The 22801-nt window shown below is 58.2% G+C and overlaps 1 protein-coding gene, 1 long non-coding RNA gene and 1 other non-coding gene across 4 annotated transcripts in view; 2 read left to right on the top strand and 1 right to left on the bottom strand.

The window, feature by feature from the left end:
* The window catches only part of NECTIN1 (nectin cell adhesion molecule 1), a 102302-nt gene extending 91332 nt beyond the window's left edge, over positions 1–10970 (top strand). Inside the window, exon 10 of one of the 2 annotated variants that reach the window (XM_070047241.1) lies at positions 10290–10970. The gene's annotated coding sequence lies outside the window, so the exon portion shown is untranslated. Of the gene's footprint in view, positions 1–945; positions 1197–10289 lie in introns of those variants that run through there. The other variant, XM_070047247.1, reaches the window with a different exon arrangement.
* LOC127491611 (uncharacterized) lies at positions 3608–8628 on the bottom strand. Its single transcript, XR_007920404.2, has 3 exons — positions 7926–8628; positions 6271–6363; positions 3608–4537 (listed from the first exon to the last, which is right to left on the bottom strand). It is a non-coding gene; the product is annotated as an uncharacterized lncRNA (long non-coding RNA).
* A 4365-nt stretch (positions 10971–15335) lies between the features above and the next one.
* LOC127484942 (U4 spliceosomal RNA) lies at positions 15336–15475 on the top strand. The gene has a single exon (XR_007912148.1). It is a non-coding gene; the product is annotated as a U4 spliceosomal RNA (small nuclear RNA).
* Positions 15476–22801: the final 7326 nt, after the last annotated feature.

Genomic DNA, 22801 nt, shown 5'->3' with positions numbered 1-22801 from the left:
CCTAATTTGGACACCCTCCCGGCCTCTCTGAAGTACACGGGGCCGGGCGGGTATAATCCTGGGTGCTCCTGGCACAGACCCAGGGAAGGGTGGGGTTCTGCTGCCTACTCGCTGGCTGTCACCGGCTCCGTGGAGCTAAGGGGTGCGTCCTAGCCCCAGAGAGGCCCCCTGTTTGGGTCCAGAATTGGAAAGGTACAGGATCAGTGTACCCAGGACAGGGGGAAAGCTGATGGAACCACTGGGGAACGGGCCCCGGAGAGTGCTGGGGCCGGGTGGGAGTGGGGAGGGGAGAGGGAGGCAGGGGCTGCCAAGCCAGGAAGACTCTGCACACGGCGTGCTTGCCCTTGCCTGCCCGTGGCAGCCCCACAGGGGGACCAAGCCTGTGAGACAGGAGCAGGTGCCTGGCTGGACCGGCAGCCGCCCCTCCCCCGCCCCGGCCTGCCTCATCCCTGGGCCAGTTCATGCCTTCCATGTGTCCAGGAGCTTGTCAGAACCCCTGGGTTCTTGGACACCGACAGTCAGCCTGGGGCGGGGGAGGGGGGAGGCAGCCATAAGAGAGTGCTAGGAAGGCCAGGAGGAACGTGAGGCTGGGGGCTGGCGGCACCACTGTGCAGACCCCCCTGCCGCCCAGAGCCCTGGATGGAAGAGGCTGGAAGCTGCTAGTGCTGCCTGCTGAGCCGGCTCCCACCGCACACACTCAGCCCTTTCCCCACCTTTTGCTGGTGCCCAGGCCTGGCCCTCTCTGCCCACAGCACTGCCGTTCCCCGGCAGCTCTCTGCTGTCACACATCTGTTTCTCTCTCCCCCACGCCCCTCCCTGCTCTCACCCGGCTAAAGTGGCCGGAACTTCAAAAGGAGATCAAAGCTGGGCTCCCCCCATCAAAGCCCCGGCTCTGCCACGAGCAGCCCTGGCGCCCTCCCATCAGCCTGTAACTCTCCCTGACAGCCCAGCGCCAAGCAGCCCGGCACCCCGGGAAGGCACTGGCAGCCAGGACCCTGGAGCTGGTGGGGAGGCTGCAGCACCCGGCACGCAGAGGGCTGCTGGAACACGGATACGGCCGCCCCTTGCTGGCTGTGTGTCCTTGAGCAAGGGGCGCACCTCTCGGGTCCAGAGTTCCGTTCCAAGCAGGGCTGCTATGGAATCTACATGCTTGTGGAGGAAGCGCGGGAGAGAAGGCAGGTGGACACGACCTGCTCGGTGGCTGTCCTACAGTGCTGACTGCGTGAACTGTTGGAATGTGTGAGCAGATGCGACACAGAAGCTCCCCTGAACCCCGTGCTCCGATCCCCAGATGGGACCCCCGTCCAGCCGGCCGTCTCTCTTGGAGCCTCGGCGGCATGGTGAGCCCAGCTGCACACATCGCTGAAGTGGATGATGGCGTCGGGGCGGGGAGGCCAGGGTTGCATTTATGCAAGGCTTCTTGGCTCCCAACTTCAGGGAACTTCGGGGACGACGTGACTTGAGTAAACCTCCCGAAGCCCATTTGCTCATTTGTAAAATAAGGGGTTAGCAGCCTCAAATCCTCCTTAGGAAGCAGACTGCGTGCACATTATAATTTTAAAGGACTGGGGAGACAGAACTCAAGGATCTCTGAGGGGCTGATCTGCCGTCTGCGCCACTTCCCGCCCGGACAGGCGTGCATGTGTGCGTGCTCCCCGCATCTCTCCCAAGGCTCCCGCAGCCCCAGAGGTGGCGTCTGCAGTCCCGCTCTGCTGGCCAGGTGACGGGCTCTGGGCGGTGAAGGAACTGCCTAAGACCACGCGATTTGTACAGGCGGAGTCTGGAGGCTGTCCCAGCCTCTCCCAGGCTCCTCCCGCCCGACTCCTTAGCGCCTCCCACACACCTGCCCCTGCTGCGCATCTGGGCCCCGCCCCAAGGCAGACCCGGGAAGGGATACCCACAGTCCGTGCTCTCCCCCACACAGCCGTGCGCCCTGTGCAGCTCTTCAATACCGGGAAGGGATGGCATTGTCATGTCCATGTTCATTTCAAGTGAAGCAGACACGCCTGGCTAGAGCTTCCGTCCTGGGCGGTACAGAGGCACCCCCGCCGCACAGGCGCCTTCATCCTGGAGACCCCTGAAGCAGCGCCATGGAGTGCAGCTTTCATATAGAGGATTGGATAGGATAGGATAGGATAGGATAGGATAGGATAGGATAGGATAGAAGGGCAAGGGAAAGTGCTGCCTCCCGAATTTCCTCAAATGGCCCAGGACCCAGAGGTGGCCAGAACAGTCAGGCTGGGAGTGCTTCCTGAAGCCCCCTGCCCAGTGAATGCCTGGCTCCTGCTGTGCCCGCGGGCGCCCCCTCCCTAAACTTCCATGAGTTTCCTTGCCTTTCTGAGCATGGCCTTGGGACCCCTCCGGAGTGTTAGGTCCCACAGCACGGGAGTCACACAGGCCAGGGGGGGCCAGGGACAGAGGGCTGGGAGGCAACCCCCCCAGCAGGCCGCCAAACGGAAGAACTCCTGCCTCAGCCGTGGATAGAGCGCCGTACCACGGCCCTCCTATTTCTCAGACCCTCTGAATTGGTGAGTGGGGGGCCGGAGCTCCCCCTGCTGGGCGGCCCCGGAAGCGCGCCGCAGCCTTTGCACACCAAGCGCCTCTCCGCCCTCCACCGGGTGAGCTGCCCCAGGGAAGACACCTGGGACTGCCAGTGGGGGTGGGAGCCCCGCTGCAGCGACCCGCGGCACCCCGAGACCTCCCCAACCAGGGCTCAGGGTGGTGGGGTGTCAAGTGACCCCAGGAACAAACCCCTCCCCGTTGCCCCACGCTCCTCTCCGGAGACAGCATCCTTCTTGCCTTCTACCCCGTTCCCCTGGACGCTGGGTCAGGGGCGAGACGGGTCAGACAGGCCTTGTGCAGACCCTGCGCTGCCACTTGCTCCTTAAGGTCCCTGAGTCCGCGGGAGGAGAGGGGCGCCCCGCGAGGATGCGCAGTGGGCAGTACTTGGCGGGGGCACTGGTGCTTCCCGGCTCTCGTGCCCTGCCTTCTCCCCTCTCCTCTTTCCCTGGAACTTGAGCGCGGGAGCCCCCACCCCCAGGGCCTCCAGAGCTGACTTCCGGGAAGCCCCCCACCCCGGCGCGCCCAGTCGCCCCCTCCCTCTTTAAAGGGCTGCCGGGCTCTGCCCCTCCCTCCAGCCCTGTGCATGGAGACACTGCCAGCCGGACCCACTCCCTGCACATTCCGGTGTTGGCCAACCAGGCCGGGGCAGGAGCTCCTCCTCCATCCCGGGTGCTCTGCTCCTGCCCAGACCCGCAGAGCCCTCAGCCCCCAGCCCCACAGGCGGCGTGTGGTGTGGACTGACAGCTGGGGGCACACCTGCAGCCTGGGAGGGGGAGGTAGGTGTGCCTGAGTGTGTGCGGGTGTACACCGCCCCCGCCCCCACGCACGGGCCAGCAGCAGGCCAGGCTTCTGGCCCCAGACTCCTGCCTTTCCTCCTATGCTGGGCCATTAGGAAGAGGCAGTGGTCCCTGTGAGGCAGCTCCCCTGGCTACCCAGCACCCCAAAATCACCTCCAAACCCAAACACCCAGGCCAGGTCCATCTTCCTACTCCCCACCACCTCCGACGCCGTGGACAGGTCCCCTGGAAGGGCCGAGCAACTGAGGCCAGCAGGGGTAGAGCCTGGACTCTCAGCACCCGAGTACCGGATGCAGCTGTCCTTGCTGGCCAGACGCCCACCCCACACACTTCTCAGGAGCTCTCTGAGGTCAGGGGCTTTTTTTTTTTTTTTTTTAATATTTATTTGACAGAGTTACACAGACAGGAGACATAGAGATAGAAAGAGATCTTCCATCCACTGGTTCATTCCCCCAAATGGCTGCAACTACCAGAGCTGGGCTGATCTGAAGCCAGGAGCCAGGAGATTCTTCCAGGTCTCTTCACATGGGTGCAGGGGCCCAAGGACTGGGGCCATCTTCTACTGCTCTCCCAGGTGCATTAGCAGGGAGCTGGATCAGAAGAGGAGCAGCCGGGACTTGAACCAATGCTCCTATGGGTTGCCGGCCCTGCACATGGCGGGTTTACCGGCTACACCACAGTGCTGATCCCCTAAGATCTGTTTTGGGATCTGTAGGAGGTGGAGCCCTACTCTGACTGAGGGTCAGGAGGGTGAGTGGGAGAGAGGCCTGGGGAAGGCCAGGGCCTCAGGAGTGAGTGTGGGGCGGCCACTGGGAAAGGAGCGCCCTCTGGTGGGCCCCAGGTAATCATCTCCACCTCTGGCCCTGCCTGCCCAGCAGCAAAGGGGCTGGGGAAGGCCACACCATGACCGCCCCCACCCCGCACCCCCTAGACCTGAGAAGGAACATGCAGGTCAGCTGACGTCGGTCCATCCTTATGAGCAAGGACAGCCCGTGCATCAGAGGCGCCGTGAACCCATCAGCCAGGCGTTGGTCCACAGGAAGACAGAGCCCACGACGAGGGGACCCCGGCTTGCGCTGGTGTTGGGGCGCTCCCTCCTCAGCCCTGTTCCTCCCAGTGGGGAGAATATTCTAATATGCTAATCCACGGATCCAGGGGAGGCGGACGGTGGGGCAAAACTGAAAAAGCAAAATAAAACAGAGGGGTGTTAAGGTTCAAAACTCAATCGCACAGGGTTAGGATTAGAGATTCCTGGGTTAGTTGCAGTTTGCGTAAACCGTTTCGTTGGATGCCTGCTTAATGAGTTCATATCTTTTTGGGTTTGCTTAAAATGTAGCTGCAGCTCCAGGACTGGCTAACTCAGCCGTTCAGCGACTACGTCAGCACCCCCAATTTGTGTTTGTTCTCGTGTCTGTTTTGGTTTTGTGCATGTCTTCTCTGTTCCCCTCGGCCTGTCCACTTTGTCTTCAGTTGGCTATCTCCATGGTCACAAGATAGCTGCCCCAGTTCCAGGCATCACATACGCCCAGCTCTTCTCGTGTGTCTTTCTGACACCTTTTGCAGACGCTCCGAGCAGGCTTTCCTTGCACCTCATTAGCTAGAATTGTGTCCCATGTCCAAGGCTTTGCCTAAATCATTCACTGGGGGGGGGTGCAGCAGATGGGCTCCCCACGACCCCTTAGGTCGGTTATGATTCTCTCCTTGGCATGTGGAGAGGTGGCTACTTGATTCAAATCAGATTCTGGATTAGGAAAGAGAGAACAGGCTGGTGGGGAGAACAGGTATGATCAGGTGCCTAAAAGTTCCTGCTGTGGTGGTGGTGAGCTCCCCGTCACTGGAGGCATACAAGTGAAGACCAAAAACCCACCAGAGATGAAAGAGGAGATTCTTGCCGTGGGTCAGGGTTGAAGGAGATGAGCTTGAGGTCCTTTGTAGTCCAGAAGGTATTGACCTTCTGTGTATCATTAATTCTCCATGGCTCACACATCTGCACCTTTCCTTAATGGAGACCCCATCTGCTGATGAGACCTCCGGGAGGAGGCTTTGTGACTGACTGACCGCTCCCCACAGCTCAGGGGTATCCCTCAGCGTCACACTGCTCACCCGCCTCTCTCTCAAAGACCCCTTCCTGGTCCCCTCTCCACCCCTATGGCGTCGGGGCAGCTCACACGGCCCCAGCACGCTGGAGGGAAGACACAGGGGGAACCAGACCAGGGGCTCTGGAGCTGGCCTCAGCCTCCTTCTGCCTGGCCCCATCCAGGAGCACGGTTGTAAGCAAAGGAGCTTCCTCTCCCCCTGCCCCGGAAGGAGTATCCCTGCGTCCGCTGGCATCAACCGCAATACACAGATAGCGGGAGACAGGCAGCGAGCTCACCACGTGCGTGGCGGTGTCGCAGTAGCCCAGTGAGACGCAGAGGCGCGTGCACCCAGGGAAACAGGGGTGTGGGCAGTGTGGAGCAAGGGTACACGATTTTAGGGGAGTAGGATGGGCCCAAAGAACAGCCAGCAGCCTTGGACAAAGTCTTCCTTCCCACGCGTTCAGCTTCGGGGGGTCCATCCTCTGGGACACTGCAGAGGGAGCCCCTACCTGTGCTGGGGTGGGGGAGAGGCCAGAGAGACCTCAGCTACAAGGCTGCTTTTTATCAGTTCCAAGTACTCAGCGTGTGTGACAGAGCCACACTCAGGGTGCTGTTCCAAGTACTCAGCGCGTGTGACAGAGCCGCACTCGGGGTGCTGTTCTCCCAGCCCCCACGGCAGCGGCTGGCAGGGTGGGGCCAGTGATGTGAGACAGGGGAACCCAAGGAGGACCGCCCATTTGATTCCCGACTCAGAAAGCTTGTGGTGATGGGAGGAAGGAAGACAGAACACAGGGCGGGACTGAAAAGTGGTAGATTCTGTTTCCGAAACTCACGTGTGAAATCAGCCAGCTCTATCCGTTCACACGGAGAACAGTGGCCCTCGACAGCCAGCAGTGACAGGTGAGCGGAGATGGACAGAAGGTGCCCTGGGGACACACAGGAAGACCGAGGTTATTAAAAATCAGGGCAGGTGACAGCCACAGCCGGAAAAAGTTAGTGTCCAGGATCCGATCAGTGGTGCTTGCTGGGACGGCGTGTCCCATCAGGGAGACCGGGTGTCCAGCGAGCCGACGAGGAGACGGACGGACGGATGGACGAACTGATGTGGCACTTCGTGCCTGATGAGAAACCTGCAGCCTTGCTAGCTGTGGAGTGGGTAATGCGTGTTTAAGGTAGTGACGCCTGAATCTCTGAGGGTCTCCTGTATGTTGGGCCTGGGGCCAGGAGCTTTAGGTACTGCACCTAATTCAACAACAATCCAAGTGCTCTCTTAATGTCTAGTGTTCAGAAACAATGGTCCCAGGACCAGCACTGTGCCATAGTGGGCAAAGATGCCACCTGCTGTATCGGCATCCCATATGGACGCCGGTTCGAGTCCCGGCTACTCCACTTCCAATCCAGCTCTCTGCTATGGCCTGGGAAAGAAGTAGAAGATGGCCCAAGTCCTTGGGCCCCTGCACCCACGTGGAAGTCCCAGAAGAAGCTCCTGGCTCCTGGCTTCCACCTGGTCCAGCTCTGGCCATTGCGGCCTTCTGGGGAGTGAACCAGCAGATGGAAGACCTCTCGCTCGCTCGTTTGCTCTCTCTCTGCCTCTGCCTCTGCCTCTCTGTAACTCTTCCTTTCAAATAAATAATAAATATTAAAAAAGAGAAAAAAGAGAAACAATGGTCCCATCCCTGCCCCACCTCCTTACCTCCCCACCCCACCTCTACAATCGCCCCACCCCCATCCCCAGTGTTCTCCAAGGTTCCTGAGTATGGAGAGGACCCGGCCTCTGCACGATTCTCTCTCATTTTGATTTCTTCTCCCCAAGTCCTGTTCTGACTCAGTTCGTGCCTTTTTGTCTCCTCGGTGACCTACAGCAGGGGTCACCTGAACCACACTCAGGACAGGGAGGCCCAGGAGAGCTCCCTGTAAGAAGTGGTGGGTGGCGTGGCGTGCCTCTTCCTTTTCCGTAATTTCCCCCAAACATGACTGCCCAGAGGCAGAACTGGTAGGAGAATTTTAGCCAAACTCAGGAGTAACTGAGGTGGGACTTTTTTAAGTCCAGCATGGGGCTCAAAGTTTCAAAAGTCCGAGCTGTGTTGCAAGCCCCTGCTGTGCCAGTCACCTCTCCTGCTTCTTTCTTCAGCCTCCCCCGACCCCGCCCCGGGCCTCGCCCCTCCCGGCTCCCAGATTAGGGCAGCTCAGCCCCTTTCTTCCCACATCCCCCACTCCGGGGGGGGGGGGGAGCTTCATCTGTCACCCTCCGTGGGCCAAGTCCAAGGCAAAGGAACCTGTCTCGCTGGCAGGCTGAGAGCCTTTCTCTGGGGGTGCGTAAGCAGCCAGCCACGCACACCTGGCTCCCAGCAAGCTCGGGGCACCGGCCCACCCCTTACACGGGAGAACACGGGTGCTCGAAAGAAGTGCGCCACAGTCCCCAAGCCGGGGAGCCGTGACCTCTGCATCTGACTAGGTCTGGGGGCGGCAGAGCACCAGTTTCACTCACACTCATCCTCAGAGGCGGGGTGGAGGGCAGCTTGGAGGAAGGGGCGCCCACCGACCACTGACCACTGTGACAGCCGCCGCCTCCCGCGCTAGTGTGGGGGCGCAGGAAAGGGCAGCAGGGGCTGACCCGAGGGTGGGGGGTGAGCAAGAAGGAGGCAGGAATCCCGCCCAGGTTCCTGACAGGCACCTGAGGAGCTGCTCGCTGAGATAAGAAGGAAGGAGGCCAGGTTCAGACTGCATTCAAGTTCACACATGTGGAGGTGGAGCGTGGGGGGAGGGGGGCGGGAATCCAGACAGAGGTGTCCACGAGTGGAGCAGCTCGGAGACAAGCCCGCACTGGAGAGGCAGCCGCGGCCCATCCGCCGGAATTACAGCCATGGGCGGGATGAGCTCACGCGGGGGGAACGTGCAGAGGGAGAGGAGCCCGGGCCCCCGCAGCGGAGCTGCCGGCCCTGGGAGGGAGTTGAGAGACGCCAGCCAGGTCCAAGGCGCCAAGGAGGGCTCGGGTCAGACATCAGGAGGGTGGGCTTCTGGGAGCAGCGTCCATGTTGCCCCCACCCCACCCCCACCCCACCCCCACCCCGCATCACTGGGGCTAGAAGCAGAGGGTGGGGCTGGGGGATGGTGACTTCAGGGGCCACATTGCAGTGTGGAAGGAAAGTGAGTAGGAGGGAGGGAGAGAGAGGGAAAGATAAGATGTTGTCTGGAGAGCCAGGTGAGAGAGGGTTTGCTTTGTTTGGTGGAGGAGGGAGCCGAGAGGCTGTAAAAGCCAGCTGGCCGGAGCCAGCAGCAGCAGCGTGCAGGCGTCCTTGGGGGACGCCGGCAGGGAGGCAGCCTGGGGGCCCAGCAGCCTGTCAGAAACACTGAGCCCAGTCCATCTGTCCTTCTGAAACAGCCGCGGCAACAGAAGCCCACGGTGCGGGGAGGCGGGTGGTGAGCCGAGGCCTGGAAGGAGCAGACCTGGGCCCAGGGGGAAGCAGCCGCAGCCAGGCGGGGGAGGCACCCACGCCCCGCCCCCAGCACCCGCAGCACTGCCCCTGCCACTCGGCCCGCTGGGTGCCTACAGCTTCCTGGAGCCACCTGGTCCCCAGCACCCTGGCTGCTGGCGCCTCGATTGTCCCAGGGCCCTCCAACCTGAAGACCCCGAGTCCCGCCTCGTGCCTGCCCTCCTGACACAGCCCCTGGTGATGCTGCAGCCCCAGCTCCTCCTGCTCCTTCCTGCCCTGAGCGGCCTGCAGTCCTCGCAGTCCACGTTCGTGCCGGATGCCCGGCTGCTGCCATCCTGTTTATTCTGACAGCCGCCCTACACGATGCCCTTCTGTTCTGTTCTGTTTGTTTTCATTTTATTTCAAAGGCAGGGAGACAGAGCGAGATCTTCCAGCCGTTGCTTTACCACCCGAATACCTGCCGCAGCCTGAGCTGGGCCGGGCTGAAGCCAGGAGCCCAGAACTCAGCTCAGGTCTCCCGGATGGGTGGCAGGCCCCCGACTACTTGAGCCATCGCCTGCTGCCTCCCAGGGTGTGCATCGGCAGGAAGCTGGAATGGGAAGCGGAGCTGGGACTCAGACCCAGGCTCTCTGGTGCAGAGTGAGGGCAGCGTCGTAGCTGCTAGGCCAAACACCTGCCCCAGTTCCTCCATTTTATAACAGGAAATGGAGGCCCAGCGTGCCCGTGGCTAAAAATCACAGTTTGTAGATGCCAGAACCTGAACCCACCACCCTCGGGGGCTCTGCTTGCCCTCACCAGGGCCTCTTGCAGCACCCGTGACCTCGGCCTCCTCCCCCTCCCCCGGTTTCCTTGCACCCCCCCTTCTGTCCCCGCCCCATGGTGGGAAGTGTGTACTGAGGGAGTGCGGGCTTGGCTACGGGCTTGTAGCTGGCTACCCTGCTCCAAGCCCAGGTCCCCTCCTCGGAGAAAGGAGGGTGATCCTCGGGGCCCCACCCTCCCCAGTCAGGCGCTGGGCGGATTAGGTGAGGTCAGAGATGGGAAAGTGCTTCCCGGGCGCTCACAGGCAAGGGGTTATTCTTATCAAAACCTCTGTGCCCAAGTCCTGGCAGCAGCAAATTACAGGTTAGCGCAGGCTGCCGTCTGCGTGTTTCCTGTCCCAGGCTGTTCACGCCGGGAGCCCTTTGCTGGCTGTGTAATGAAAGGGCTTTCCTCTCCTAAAGGAATTTCAGCTGTCACCTCGCAGGGAGCAAAAGGGGGCGGGGGGCTGCCCCGCACTTCTGTGCAGCCCGAGGGGTGGCAAGACTCACAATTAACTGAGCACTTAGTATGTGCCGGGCACCGAGCCAAGCTCTCTGCAGGCCGCACCTCATTCATCTCTCACAAACCCTTAACAGGAAAATACTATTTTTACTTTACAGGTAAGAAAATTAATTTATCTGAGATCACAAAGCTTTGAAGTGGTGATGTGAGAACTTGGAGCCGGGCCCGTCGGATGCGAGGGCTCACGCCTTTCCCAGGAGGAAAGCCCCATCCTGCCTCAAATCCCTGCAGACAGTGCCCTCGCCCGGCCCCAGCGGCCGCAGCGCCGCACCCCGGGCCCCTTGCGGATGTCTGCCCTGCCCGCCCTGCGCTGCACTGGGGGTCTTGGAGGACAGGGACTGGGTTAATTCATCTCGGTCCTCCCAGGCGGTAGCCCCCGGCTGGGGCCGGGAAAGGGCGTGGATAAAAAGTTACTCAGCGATTGAATGGTCAGTGGATACCTTTTGTCTTAAGGATAAAATCACGACTCTCACACAGATAGGAAATCCACTCGTGTCCAGCATTTTGCTTAATTCCTTCATTAACGGAGGAACGAGCAGGATGGCAGCAAGGAATTCCATAGAGAAATTCAAAGCAGCCCCGACGGCTGTGTCGGTCAGCTCAGGCTGCCGGGAGGAAGTTCCGCGGGCTCCTGGCTTCACAGGAAGCTCTGTCTCGCAGCTGCAGCAGCTGGGGGTTCAAGATCAAGGTCCCCCGCCCGCTCGGTGTCCGCTTTTGGTTCCTGGCTTGTAGTGGGCCCCCTCTCACTGTGTCCCCTCGTGGCCAGTTTCCAGAGCTGTACAATAGCGCGAAGACAATAAACTCCTGCAAAACACCAGAAGTGCATGCTAGACAGGACAGCCGCTCGTCTCCGGAGCCTGTTTCAAGTCTTTGCCCATTCTTCCCAACAGAATGAATCAATGAATCGGCGAGAGCAGCTGTCTGGGACGCCACAGAAGGGAGGCCTCTCCCCAGACACCCCCACTTCCATCTCTCCCAGATTGCACTTCTGTACACTGCGCTCACCAGACGGTGGGTGGTCCCATAGCCCAGCCCTGAGGCCATTCAACTGCCCATCAGCTCCCACCCACACTGGCACTAACCCCATCCAATTCCCCTTTACTGGTCTGTGGAATATCTCCTGTGTCTAGAACGGAGAAAGGAGGTTGCATTACACTCCACAGGGCGGGGAGGGGGGATGACACCAAACAGGTGACAGCAAAGGATCAGGTGGGCTGGGCCAGGAGGGCCCTGAGGTGCATGGGCTGCCTAGCAGCTCGCATTGGCACTGGCCCCTAGAGACCGCCTCGATCCAGAAGCGGGGGAGCACTCCGCGGTCCAGCAGAAGGGGGGCGCTCCCAGGCTGCTCAGGGCCGAGGGCTCCTATGCCAGCTGGTCCTGCCAGACCTGAAGCTGCGCCTGACGGAGGACTGAACACGTCCCAGGAAGCCCAGGCATGCGGCAGAGGCTCCCCTGGGAAAACCCAGGGAGCAAACCCCGGGGTTCTGAATGCCAGGCAGAGCCCAGCTGGCTCACTGGAGAGCTCAGCCTGCACTCAGAGCCCGTGTGTGGAAACCTGACCTCGGCTCGGAGACAAACAGCTGCTGATGTCTGGCTACCCCTTCACGAAGGTCAAGTTCTACCTGCAAAGCTGTGTGTGTGGAACAGGTGCATGGTGGTCGCTTCGGGAGGAGCAGTGCCGTCAACTGGCCGAGACCCACATTGACCACCGACGACCTCGGGGCTGTCACCTGGCCCAGCGCTGGTCTCCAGTCGCTTTGCCAGCCTCCTGGCCACCCACCCACAGGGAGGCCAGAGTCACCTTTCCAGACACATTCGGCCTTGTCCTTTTCCTGCCTAAGGCTTCCAGCTGGCCTCCAGTCACCCGTGGGATAAGGCCCAAGGTGTCCCCAGTGCTCTGCAGCTGTCCCCTGCTCTCCCTACCAGCCTTATCTCTGTCACTCCGTGATCCCCACTTTATTCTCATGCATCACCAGCCCCCGGTGGGTCCCTGCACTGCCCAGGGCATCTCTCCTGCCTTTACTCAGGCTGCTTCCTCTTCCAGGACCACCGCTTCCCACTCTCCCTGCCCAACTCCTGCCCGAGGGGCGCTTGTTTAGCGTATTCCACACACGCGCGCTGTCTGCCCCACACGGCCTCCTGTCCATGCCACACCGCTCCTGTTCACGCAGCTGCTCCCCTTCCTCTAGACTCTGGGTGCCTGGAGCACACGGGCTGTTTCTCCTGCTGTTCACGCTCCCCCAGGCCTGCACATCTGCCCCTGTTTCACTTCCAAGGTCCTCGCAGGTGTCATCAAGATAGCATGAGGTCCTGCTGCAGCACAGGGCACCCTAAACCCCACACACTGTGTCCGTCTGAGAAGAGGGAAATCTGGGTGCAGAGACGCGTGAAGCAGAGATGGGCTGGGGCGAGGCTGTGCACGCCAAGGACCCCAGGGATTACCAGGAGCCACCGACATGTTCAGCCAGCCCGTTCCCGTCGCTGGGTACTGCAGCCACAGGAGGAGTCGATTTCTTATTACAGCCCCAAGCCCAGGGCTTGGTTCATCACTCTGGGGTCAGGAAATGCTGGAAGAAGGAGAGAATGAATGATCCTACAGCGCCACTGCCTGGCTCACACCCTGGCCTCAGCTGCGACTGAGCGAGGGAGAGAGGACAGACGGCGGGCTGGAGTACTCACTCTGACCGAGGGACACAGGCTCAGTCTACACATGCTTACTGGGTACTCACCACGTGCAAAGGGCTCTGCCAAGTACAGCGAATCCGACAGGGTTTCCATCCTGACAGACACGAGCTAACCCCATGAAGAATCCAGCTGTGTTCCATGGAACGGATTTGCCTTGGAGAACGCCGGGACGAGGGCTGGCTCAGTGTGGGTGCCTGGGGCAGGGCAGTGGAGGAAAGCAGAAACGCCGGGTTTGCAGAAGACAGGCTTGGAAGGGGACAACTCCAAGCAGAAATGGTGTGGATAAGAGAGATGCGCTCCCTGTGGCTGCAAGACCAGCACTTGGGATTCATAGGGAAGCAGACGCGGGCTGCACTCAGAGTTTCCTGATAGGAGGAGAAGTGAACCAGCAACTCACATACTTGAGCCCTCACTGTGTGTACCAAACAGCGACCCTGGCAAGTGGAGTTTACTACCCAGGCCCAATCTACAGATCGACAAATAAGCTAATTCTGCAGGAGGTCACAGAGACCTGGGGGCTGGCATTTCAGCACTGCGGTTTAAGCCACCGTCTATGTCGCCAGTCTCCCATATGAGTGCTGGTTGAAGTCCTGGCTGCTCCACTTCCAATCCAGCTTCCTGCTAATGGCCTGGGAAAGCAGTGGACAACAGTGCAAGTATTTGAGCCTCTGCACCCATGTGGGAGACCCAGATGGAGCTTCTTTGGCCTGGCCCAGCCCTGGCCATTATGGCCATTTGTGGAATGAACCAATGGAAGGAAGATTCTCTCTCTCTCTCTCTCTCTCTCTCTCTCTCTCTCTGCCTTTCAAAAAAAGAAAAAAAAAGACAACTTTTAAAAAAAAGAAGTTATGGAGCCCTGCTGTGGATGCCATTGCTGAGGACAGAGCCAGAGTCAAGGCCAGGGCTGTTGGCCTGCAGGGGAAGACACCACCCCATTATCCCAAAGAGGATGCTGCGTGTCCCCAGAGCAGCGGTTTGGCTCTCCTTGGTGGGATGCAGGAACAGGACGGGCTAGACAGAGACACTACAAAGATGCTCCAACTATGGGCCAGGAAGTTAGGCTAAGAGACCTTAAACTTCCTATCTAACTGGGGCAGGCATTCAGCATGGGGGTTAAGAGGCCCATGGCCCACACTGCCTGGGTCTCAGTTCCAGCTCCTGTCTCAGGTTCCTGGGAGAGGCTGGGAGGCAGCAGTGATGACTCTAGTAATTGGGCTCCTGCAACCCATGTGGGATACCTGGATTGAGTTCCTAGCTCCCAATTTTAAAAAATACTACCTAGGGGCTGGCTCTGTGGCATAGCGAGTAAAGCTGCCACCTGCAGTGCCAGCATCCCATATGGGTGCCAATTCAAGTCCCGGCTGCTCCACTTCTGATCCAGCTCTCTGCTATGGCCTGGGAAAGCAGTGGAAGATGGCCCAAGTCCTTGGGCCCCTGCACCCGCATGGGAGACCCAGAGGAAGCTCCTGGCTCCTGGCTTCGGATCTGCCATTGCGGCCAACTGGGGAGTGAACCAGCAGATGGAAGACTTCTCTCTCTGTCTCTGCCTCTCTGTAACTCTGCCTTTCAAATAAATTAATAAAATCTTTTTTTAAAAAATCCTATCTAACCAGAGTGGGATTCACCGCCCCTCCTGTTGCATGGTCACTTCTGCCACCTCCCTCTCAGCATCAGAGCCCAGCTTCACCCTGGGAGGCTGGGCCCAGGACACAGATCACCTGCCTGGGGCCACCAGCTTTCTGGCCCTCAGGGATGCACCTTGAGAGAAGTATCAGGGGACAGGTGTTAGCCAGGCAAGAGGGGACCAGTGTTCCCGCTGGAGGGCACAGCATCCTCGGGGGGCCCCTGGCCAAGGAAGTAGGAAAAGCTTCGCAGAGACCACGAGGGAGGGGCAGGGGATGGAGCGCCACCAAGAAGGAACCCAGGTGAAACCGGGGACGAGGACGAGGACTGAGATGCATCGTCTCGACAAAAGGCAGCCATGGATAAGGGCCCTGCACACAGAGTAGCTAAAGAGCGCTCGTAATTCAGCAATTAAGAGATAAATGAGCTACGGTTAAAATGGACAGCGGATTTGAATAGACAGTTCTCCAAAGAAGAAAGACAAGCAGCCAATGAGCACGTACAATGGTGCTCCACATCAGAGCTGTTAGAGAAACGCAGATCAGAGCCATTAGCTTACAGTCCGTGGGACGGAGTTCCCCCTGTGACTCCCACATTCCACGCCTACACAGATCCTCGAGAGAACGGAAAACATCCATCCCACAAAAGCCTGCACACAAGTATTCGCAGCAGTACTGTTCAGAACAGCCCCAAAGCAAAGCAGCCCGAGTGTCCCTCAGCCAGTGAAGGGCCAACTAAAACAGGGTGTATCAATAGGACGGAACAGTCTTCAGCCCGAGGAAGGAATGAGCACGGATCCACGTGACAACACTGATGAACTTGGGAAGTGCGGAGCTGGCTTTGCACAGAGGGGGTGCTGAGCCAGTGAGGTTTCTCCAAGGTACAACTGTTGCTAATTGAAAACTTTTCTCAGTTCCCCACTGGGAAGACTTGCCATGTAGTCAACACTGGCACTTTTCAATAGTCTCTATGGAGACTGAGTGGGAGAGAAAAACTTTATGCTAAGTGAAAGAAGATGGACACAAAGGTCACATATTGTACGATTCTATTTCAATGAAATTGAATTGGAATTTGCAAATTAGTCAAAAGTTGATTAGTGGTTGCCCAGAGCTGGACACGTGGACAGGACGCGAGCAGTGGCTGCTAATGGGTACCGGGGTCCTAGGGGGAAGCAGGTGCCCTAAAACAGTGATGATGGTTGTGCAAGTCTGAGAAAATACTGAAAACTAGTGAACAGTGTGCTTCACAAAGGCGAATTTTATGGTAAGTGAATTGTATCTCGATGTTGAAGGGGAACCGCTGACTGGTATTAAGCTGGTGAGGGATCTGATTTGTATGCATTTTAGAAAGAATGTGCTCAGGTCAGTGCTGTGGCGTAGTGGGTGAAGCTGCCGCCTTAAAAAAAAGAGGGAGAGAATGAAAAGAGAGCAGTTTGAGCTCAGGCACAGGTCAAAAGCAGACCAGAGGCAGAGAAGGTACAACCGTAAGGAGGCTGTTTCCCGTCGTGCTGACCCATACGAGGGACGGCACAGTGGAACTGGACAGAAAAGATCAGACCTTGCAATCAGACCCGGCTCCCTGCTGATGCGCCTGGGAAGGCAGCAGGTGGTGGCCCAAGTTCTCGGGCCACTGCCACCCACGTGGGAGACCCGGATGGAGTTCCTGGCCTCAGTCTGCCCAGCCTCAGTGAACCAGTGGATGGAGGAGTTTTCTCTCTCTCTCTCTCTCTCTTTCTCTCTCTCTCTCTCTCTCTCCCCTTCCTTCTCCTTCTCTTACTCTGCCTTTCAATAAATAAATATTACTTTAAAAAGAGACTGTGGTGGACATGATAGGAATGTGGCTACCTCACCTCCGAGGGAAGATCACACAAGGATGAACCTTGTCACAGTGGTGGCACAGCGGCCACCATGTCCTGAGGAGGCCCACAGCCCACACCCGAGCGCCTAGGACTGAGTCTTGCCTCTGCGGCTGATCCAGCTTGCTGTTCACGTGCCTGGGAGGCAGCAGGTGATGGCTCAAGCATGTAAGCTACCTGTGTGGGAGACCCGGATGGAGTTCCAGACTCCTAGCAATGGCCTAGCCCAGCCTTGGCTGTTGCAGGCATTTGGAGAGTGAACTAGTGGACAGGAGATTCTCTCTCCTCCCCCTCACCCATCTCTCTCCCTCCCTCCCTCTCTGCCTTTCAAATAAATAAACATTAAAAATTAAAAAAAGGGATACACCTTTCTTTCCCTCAAGTTCATTCTCCCCCTCCCCCTTCTCCCTCCCCTCCTCCTCCCCCCTCTTTCTCCCCTCCTCCTCCCTCCATTCCCCTGCCTCTCCCCCCTCCTTTTCCCCCTCCTCTCCCCCTCCCCCTCCCCTCCCCCCCTTCCCCTGCCTCTTTCTCTCCCTCTCCCTCTCTGCCATGCAAAGCCAGAAAACACACCATGAGAACCCCAGGCATCTCCATGAAGCAGCCCACATGGAAAGGAACTGAAACCTCCTTCAACAGCCAGCACCAACTTGCTAGCCAGGTGAACGGGCCAAGCAAGCAGGCCAGGTGAGTGGCCCAGCTCGGGCTCGGAAGGTGATCCTCAGACTGGCAATGCCCTCAGGTCACTCCAGCCTGGCCCTCCGAGTTCCCTGGTTGAGGCTGTCGTAATCATTGGCAGAGACACGCTGTCCCTGTCCAGCCCCTGACCACAGGCGGTGAGAGACAATGAAAGTTATCACTGTAGGGGCCGGCGCTGTGGCACAGGGGGTTAAAGCCCTGGCCTGAAGCGCCAGCATCCCATATGGGCACCAGTTCTAGTCCCAGCTGTTCCACTTCATATCCAGCTCTCTGCTGTGGCCTGGGAAAGCAGCAGAGGATGGCCCAAGTCCTTGGGCCCCTGCACCCACATGGGAGACCTGGACGAAGCTCCTGGCTCCTGGCTTCGGATCAGCTCAGCTCCAGCTGTTGCGGACGTCTGGGGAGTGAACCAGCGGACGGAAGACCTCTCTCTCTGTTTCTACCTCTCTCTGTAACTCTGTCTTTCAAATAAATAAAATAAATCTTAAAAAAAAGAAAGTTATCACTGTTTTCAGCCACTGGGTCCTGGGATAATTTGGAGGCAGAAGTAGATAAGCCTACAGTTCCAAAGCTCCTGTTTCTACAGACTGCAGAGGACATTAAATCCTAGTGACACTTCCCTGCTTCCCATTCTTTTTTTTTTTTTTTTTAATTTATTTGACAGGTAGAGTTTTAGACAGTGAGAGAGAGAGAGAGAGACAGAGAGAAAGGTCTTCCTTTCATTGGTTCACTTCCCAAATGGCCACTACGGCCGGCGCTGTGCTGATCTGAAGCCAGGAGCCAGGAGCTTCTTCCAGGTCTCCCACGTGGGTGCAGGGGCCCAAGCACTTGGGCCATCCTCTGCTGCTTTCCCAGGCCATAGCAGAGGGCTGGATCAGAAGAGGAGCAGCCGGGATTCGAACTGGCGCCCATATTAGATGCTGCCACTGCAGGCGGCGGCTTTACCCACTATACCACAGCGTCGGCCCCATTTTTTTTTTTTCCAGTATTACATTAACATCTGATTAATCTTGCTTACTGGGCCTCTCGCCTCCCACGGGTCCTGACTCACGCATTCTGCCCTCCTTCTTGGGCCGGATTCCTTGAGGAGCAGCCACAGTCACGGGGTGGGGGTGGGGCTGCTGGGGGCCAGGACGGCTCAGGCCCTCTCACTACCTTAAGGGCCTCCGTCTGCTCCTGCTGCTGCAGAACATGCTGGAAGTCCCAGAGGGAGCAGGGCACTGACTGCCTCGGGCCCCGCAGCCTGGGGCTCTGCCATGATCTCCATCACACCTGGGGTTCTGACCCCTAAGTGACAGCTGGGGGAGTGACAGAGACCAGGCCCAGCAGCTCCTTCTAAACTCCAGCTCTCTCCCCAACTGCTTCCTGTGTGGTACGGCGCTAGCCCAAGCCCCCACGCTGTGGTCACTGCTTTTCCCACACATACATTCTTAGTCATTTGGTCACAGGCAACAACTGATCCTGAGCATTTGCCGAGAACTGGCTGGACTGTGGAGGTACAGGGAAGACCCCACGACAGGGCAAACAAGAAGAGGGACCAGCGTACACAAATAACTACAGTGCCAACGTAGAAGCTAGGTGCGCACACGTCTAATGGTAGCACGGAAGATGAAGCAATTGCCTCTCCCTGGAGGCCCTCGGGAGACGCAGGCAAGCTGTGCACGGAGCATCCCAGCAGATGGAAGAGCACATGCAAGAACCTGGATGGGGCAGGAGCGATGGAAACAGAGGAGATGGAACGGATCTACAGACAGAGAGGCGTTGTTGGAGCTGCACAGTGTTGGGCAACGTGCATGAGCTCATCTGCCTCACGGCCCCGCCTTCGTGGAACTGTTGAGATTAAATGAGATAGAGCGAAGCCTCAGCACCGTGTCTGGCACGCAGCAAGCCACGAAGTAAGCAAGCGTGGTGTTGCTGCAATCACTCATTAAACCTTCAACCCGACACTGGACACGAGACCTGATCTGAGAGCCAAAGTTCAGTCGCGTCGGTTTCTGCACGTGCAGAAAGATACATGCAATCAACATCCACGCCGACCCTCGACCCTCGACCCTCGACCCTCCGGGCTTCACTTTTTTTAAAAATTCCACCATCGGTACTGAGTTTAAACTAAGCCTTTTTGGAATTTGAAGCTAAAGTGTTCTCTCTTAAACTCTGGCTCCTGCAAATCAAAATCGCTTTGCTGGTAGACTATTGTACCGGCCTCCGCCTTGAGTTAAAAAATCCATTCAGCAACTCAGCCGGCTTCTTTGTTCTAGGCTGTAGCTGCCCTCCCCAGAGACATCAATGCCATTGACTCCGCAGACAGCAGGTACACAGCGGTTTAATATTTCAAACGTATTGTTCAGCCTTTATTGAAACCGACAAATTTCGGGATGGAGTTTGGGTGATGGGGACAGGGCACGAGGAGGGTCTGCGGTACAGGAAGGATTGCCTTTAAAGGATCTTCCTGGGTGCCTCTGGAGAGGAACATTCCTGACGAAATGCGCCGGTAGGAGGAGAATCAGACGGCCCTTAGGGTTAGGCTTATGTCTTTGTCCCATCAGTCTTTGCTAACTGAGCACCTACTATGTGCTAGGTTCAAAAGCCTGGGACAATTCAGCTTCTATGACTTCCCCCAGGCACCTCATGGGACAGTGGTGGAACTGTCCCAGCTCTTGGGAAGCTGGAGGTTATGACATGATTCGGAATTTAGAAAAGTGAGTATTTACTGCTACCAAGATTCCTGGCATTTGCAACCTGCCCTTGGGAAACATTCTACTGTTCGTATTTTCTCTAATAGGAGCAGAGGCAGGCACTGTGATGCAGGGGGTTAAGCCACTGCTTAGGAACCTGCAGCCCATGCCTGAGAGCCAGTTCCAGCCCCCGCTACATTGTTTCTCATCCAGCTTCCTGCTAATGTGCCTGGAAGCAGATGGTGGCCCAAGTGCTTGGGTCGCTGCCACTCACATGGGAGACCCCAGTGGAGTCCCAGGCTCCTGGCTTTGTCGTGGTCCAGTCCTGGCTGTTGCGGGCATTTGGAGAGTGAACCAGCAGATGGAAAATCTCTCTCCCTCTCTGTGGCTCCCTCCCTGTCTTTGTCACTCTGCCTTTCAGATAAATAAATCTTTAAAAATAGTTCCATCTGAAAATAACAGCATATGTTTGGGAACGTTAAGAAGATCCAAAGAAAGGCGTTAATTCAGCCTGAGCTGAAACTAAAAGAATCATTCCTCAGCTCTGGGGGGGAGGGGGCAGGGCCCCAAGCAGATGGGAGAGCCCAAGGACAGGAGTTGGCTACCAGGGCTGGTCTGGAGAGGGACAGGACGGGGAGCTCAGCTCTTGCCCTTTCAGTACCCAACTCGTCATCTGAGCTGTGTCCCAGCCAAGCCAGCATCCTTCTGGGAGGAACACCTTCTCCCCAGTGTGGGATTCTGGGAGGGAGAATCCTGGGCAGAGAGGGAAAAACCAAACAACCCACCCTGGAACCGCTGGATGCTCCCACTGCTTTTTCCAGGAGGCCACTGACTGGTGTCTTCCAGAATCATCTACTGACTGCTGCTGTGTGCCAGGCACTGGGGATACAGATAAATAAACAGACACCAGCCCTGCCCCCAGGCCTCTCTGGCAGGGCCGACGCCCCAGGGGGGTGCCAGCAAGAGCCCCAATTCTGGAATTCCCTCCTCCAAGGCACTGGCAGGGCCCCGTTAAAATTAACTCCACCAATTAAAGGCCTCGTTAGGAGACAATGCTGCCTGTCTTCCTCTGTATTTTTAATTACAGGGCCCGGCCTAAAGTCGTCAAACCATTTATAATTAGAGCCGAGCTGGGGAGCGGGAGGTGGGGAGGGGCTGCGGAGCCAGGGGCTCCCCGGGCTCCCCAGCCCGGATGGCAGCGGCGGCCGCCCCACGCTCCGGGCTCCCAGCCCGCAAGCTCCCCGCCCGGCCTCGGCCCGCACAGCCTGATTACAGTTATTAGGAAGTCACTCGGAGGAAGGGAAGAAGGAGGCCCAGCAGGCGCGGGGCGGGACCGGCTCCGGAGCGAGGCGGCGCTGGGCCTCTCCGCTGCGCTCTGCCCGCGCCCGGAGGCCGCCATGGCTCCGGGAGAGGCCCGCAGTCCTAGGCAGGGCTGGCGGCGGCGCGGCGGGATCAACCCGGTGTCCGGCTCCCTGGGGGCGGCCTGCGGGCAGACTCACCCCGGCCTCTGCTCAGACCCAGAGAGACAGAGCCCGCCTCGCCCTCTTTCCAGGGATGCTCCAAGTGGCAGAGAGGGTGGTCCCGAGGGTGATCCTGCCACAGGCGGGGCAGGCAGGGAGGCCAAGCCCCGTGGCCATCACCTCGCCCACTGCTCCTCACCTTCCAGCCTGGGCCAGGGCTTGGAAGGGCGCCCTCGCCCCTCTTCCACTGCGGGCACCACTCTGGCCACTTGAATCAAAGGATGCAATACTCAATGACCCCCCTCCCTCCTGGGGACAGGGCCAGACACAGAGCCTCCACTGCCCCCTCCTGTGGGGCCTGACCGACCTGCCTGCTGCCCTGCCCGGCTGCTCCTTCCTTGTTATTAGTCACTGATTTTATTGACACACAGAGACAGGGAGACAGTGCCGGATCCCCAATCTGCTGGGTCACTCCCCAAATGCTCTCAACCAAAGTCAAGGGCTCAGAAGTCTATCCTGGTCTCCCACATGGGTGGCAGCGACCCAAGTCCTTGAGCCGGCCCCCAGTGTGCACATTAACAGGAAGCTGGAATCAGGAGCGGAGCTGGGATTCGAACCCAGTGCTCAGAGGTTGGCTACACTGTCCCAAGCAGCGACATCACTTTTGTGTTAGTTAAGTGCCTGCCCGATCCTGGTCACTCTTTAGTCAGGCATGGCTCCCTAAAACGAGGACCTAACCTCAGCCTGAGCCCACAGGGAGGCCAAGCAGGGCCCTTACTTAGTGATGCCGCATCCGGAGATGCAGGGGAGACAGTGCCTTGGCTCCTGTCCTCAGCCACACCACCCTCCTGGCTCCTGCTGGCTCCTCCTAGCTTTGCTTAGTGAAAAACCAACAACAATAATAAAGCCTTCTTAACAAACAAACAAAAACACCCTTTCTGCCTGACCTTCGAGACCCTGGAGGGATGCTTCTCCTCCTATCGCAATTGTCTCAGTCCCACCTTGTCTTTCATTTGATGTCAGTCCAGGAACAAGGGCCCTCACGGGCTGTCCAGCCCAGGTGACCTCTGTGAGATGGTGGCTCTGCAGGGGCCGAGGCCCAGTAGTAGTAGAGCCATCGGCCATTGTGGTACTGATGGCTGTGCTGCTGTGTCCAAAAGGCTGGGCACCACTGGGTAAATAGCTTGTCCAAAGTCACATGACGAAATGTATCTACTTCTAATACACTAAGAGTATAATTCACTCCTGCATTATCTCACTGTTTGGTTTTGTTTTTAAGATTGATTGATGGGTTTGAAAGTCATTTCCCAAATGACTGCAACAGTCAGGGCTGAGCCAGGCAAGAGCCAGGAAACCAAGGACTCCATCCGGGTCTCCCACGTGGGTGGCAGGGGCCCAAGCACTTGAGCCATCATCCACTGCCTTCCCAGGCACGTTAGATGCAACTAGAAGTGGAGTAGCCAGGACTCTAACCAGGCACTCGGAAAATGGAGGGCGGGTGTCCCACTGCTGGCTTAACGCACTGCACCGCCGCACCCCTGGCTCCTGGAACAGGAGGAAGCGTAGTAGGTATTGCCGAGCAAATGAATAAAAGAAGGTGCCTGTCCCCAACCCAT

The sequence above is a fragment of the Oryctolagus cuniculus genome, chromosome 1 (genome assembly GCF_964237555.1).
Source record: "Oryctolagus cuniculus chromosome 1, mOryCun1.1, whole genome shotgun sequence".
NCBI classification, from domain to species: Eukaryota; Metazoa; Chordata; class Mammalia; order Lagomorpha; family Leporidae; genus Oryctolagus; species Oryctolagus cuniculus.
The sequence above is the reverse complement of the archived record's forward strand: the minus strand, read 5'-3'. Positions and strand labels throughout refer to the sequence as shown.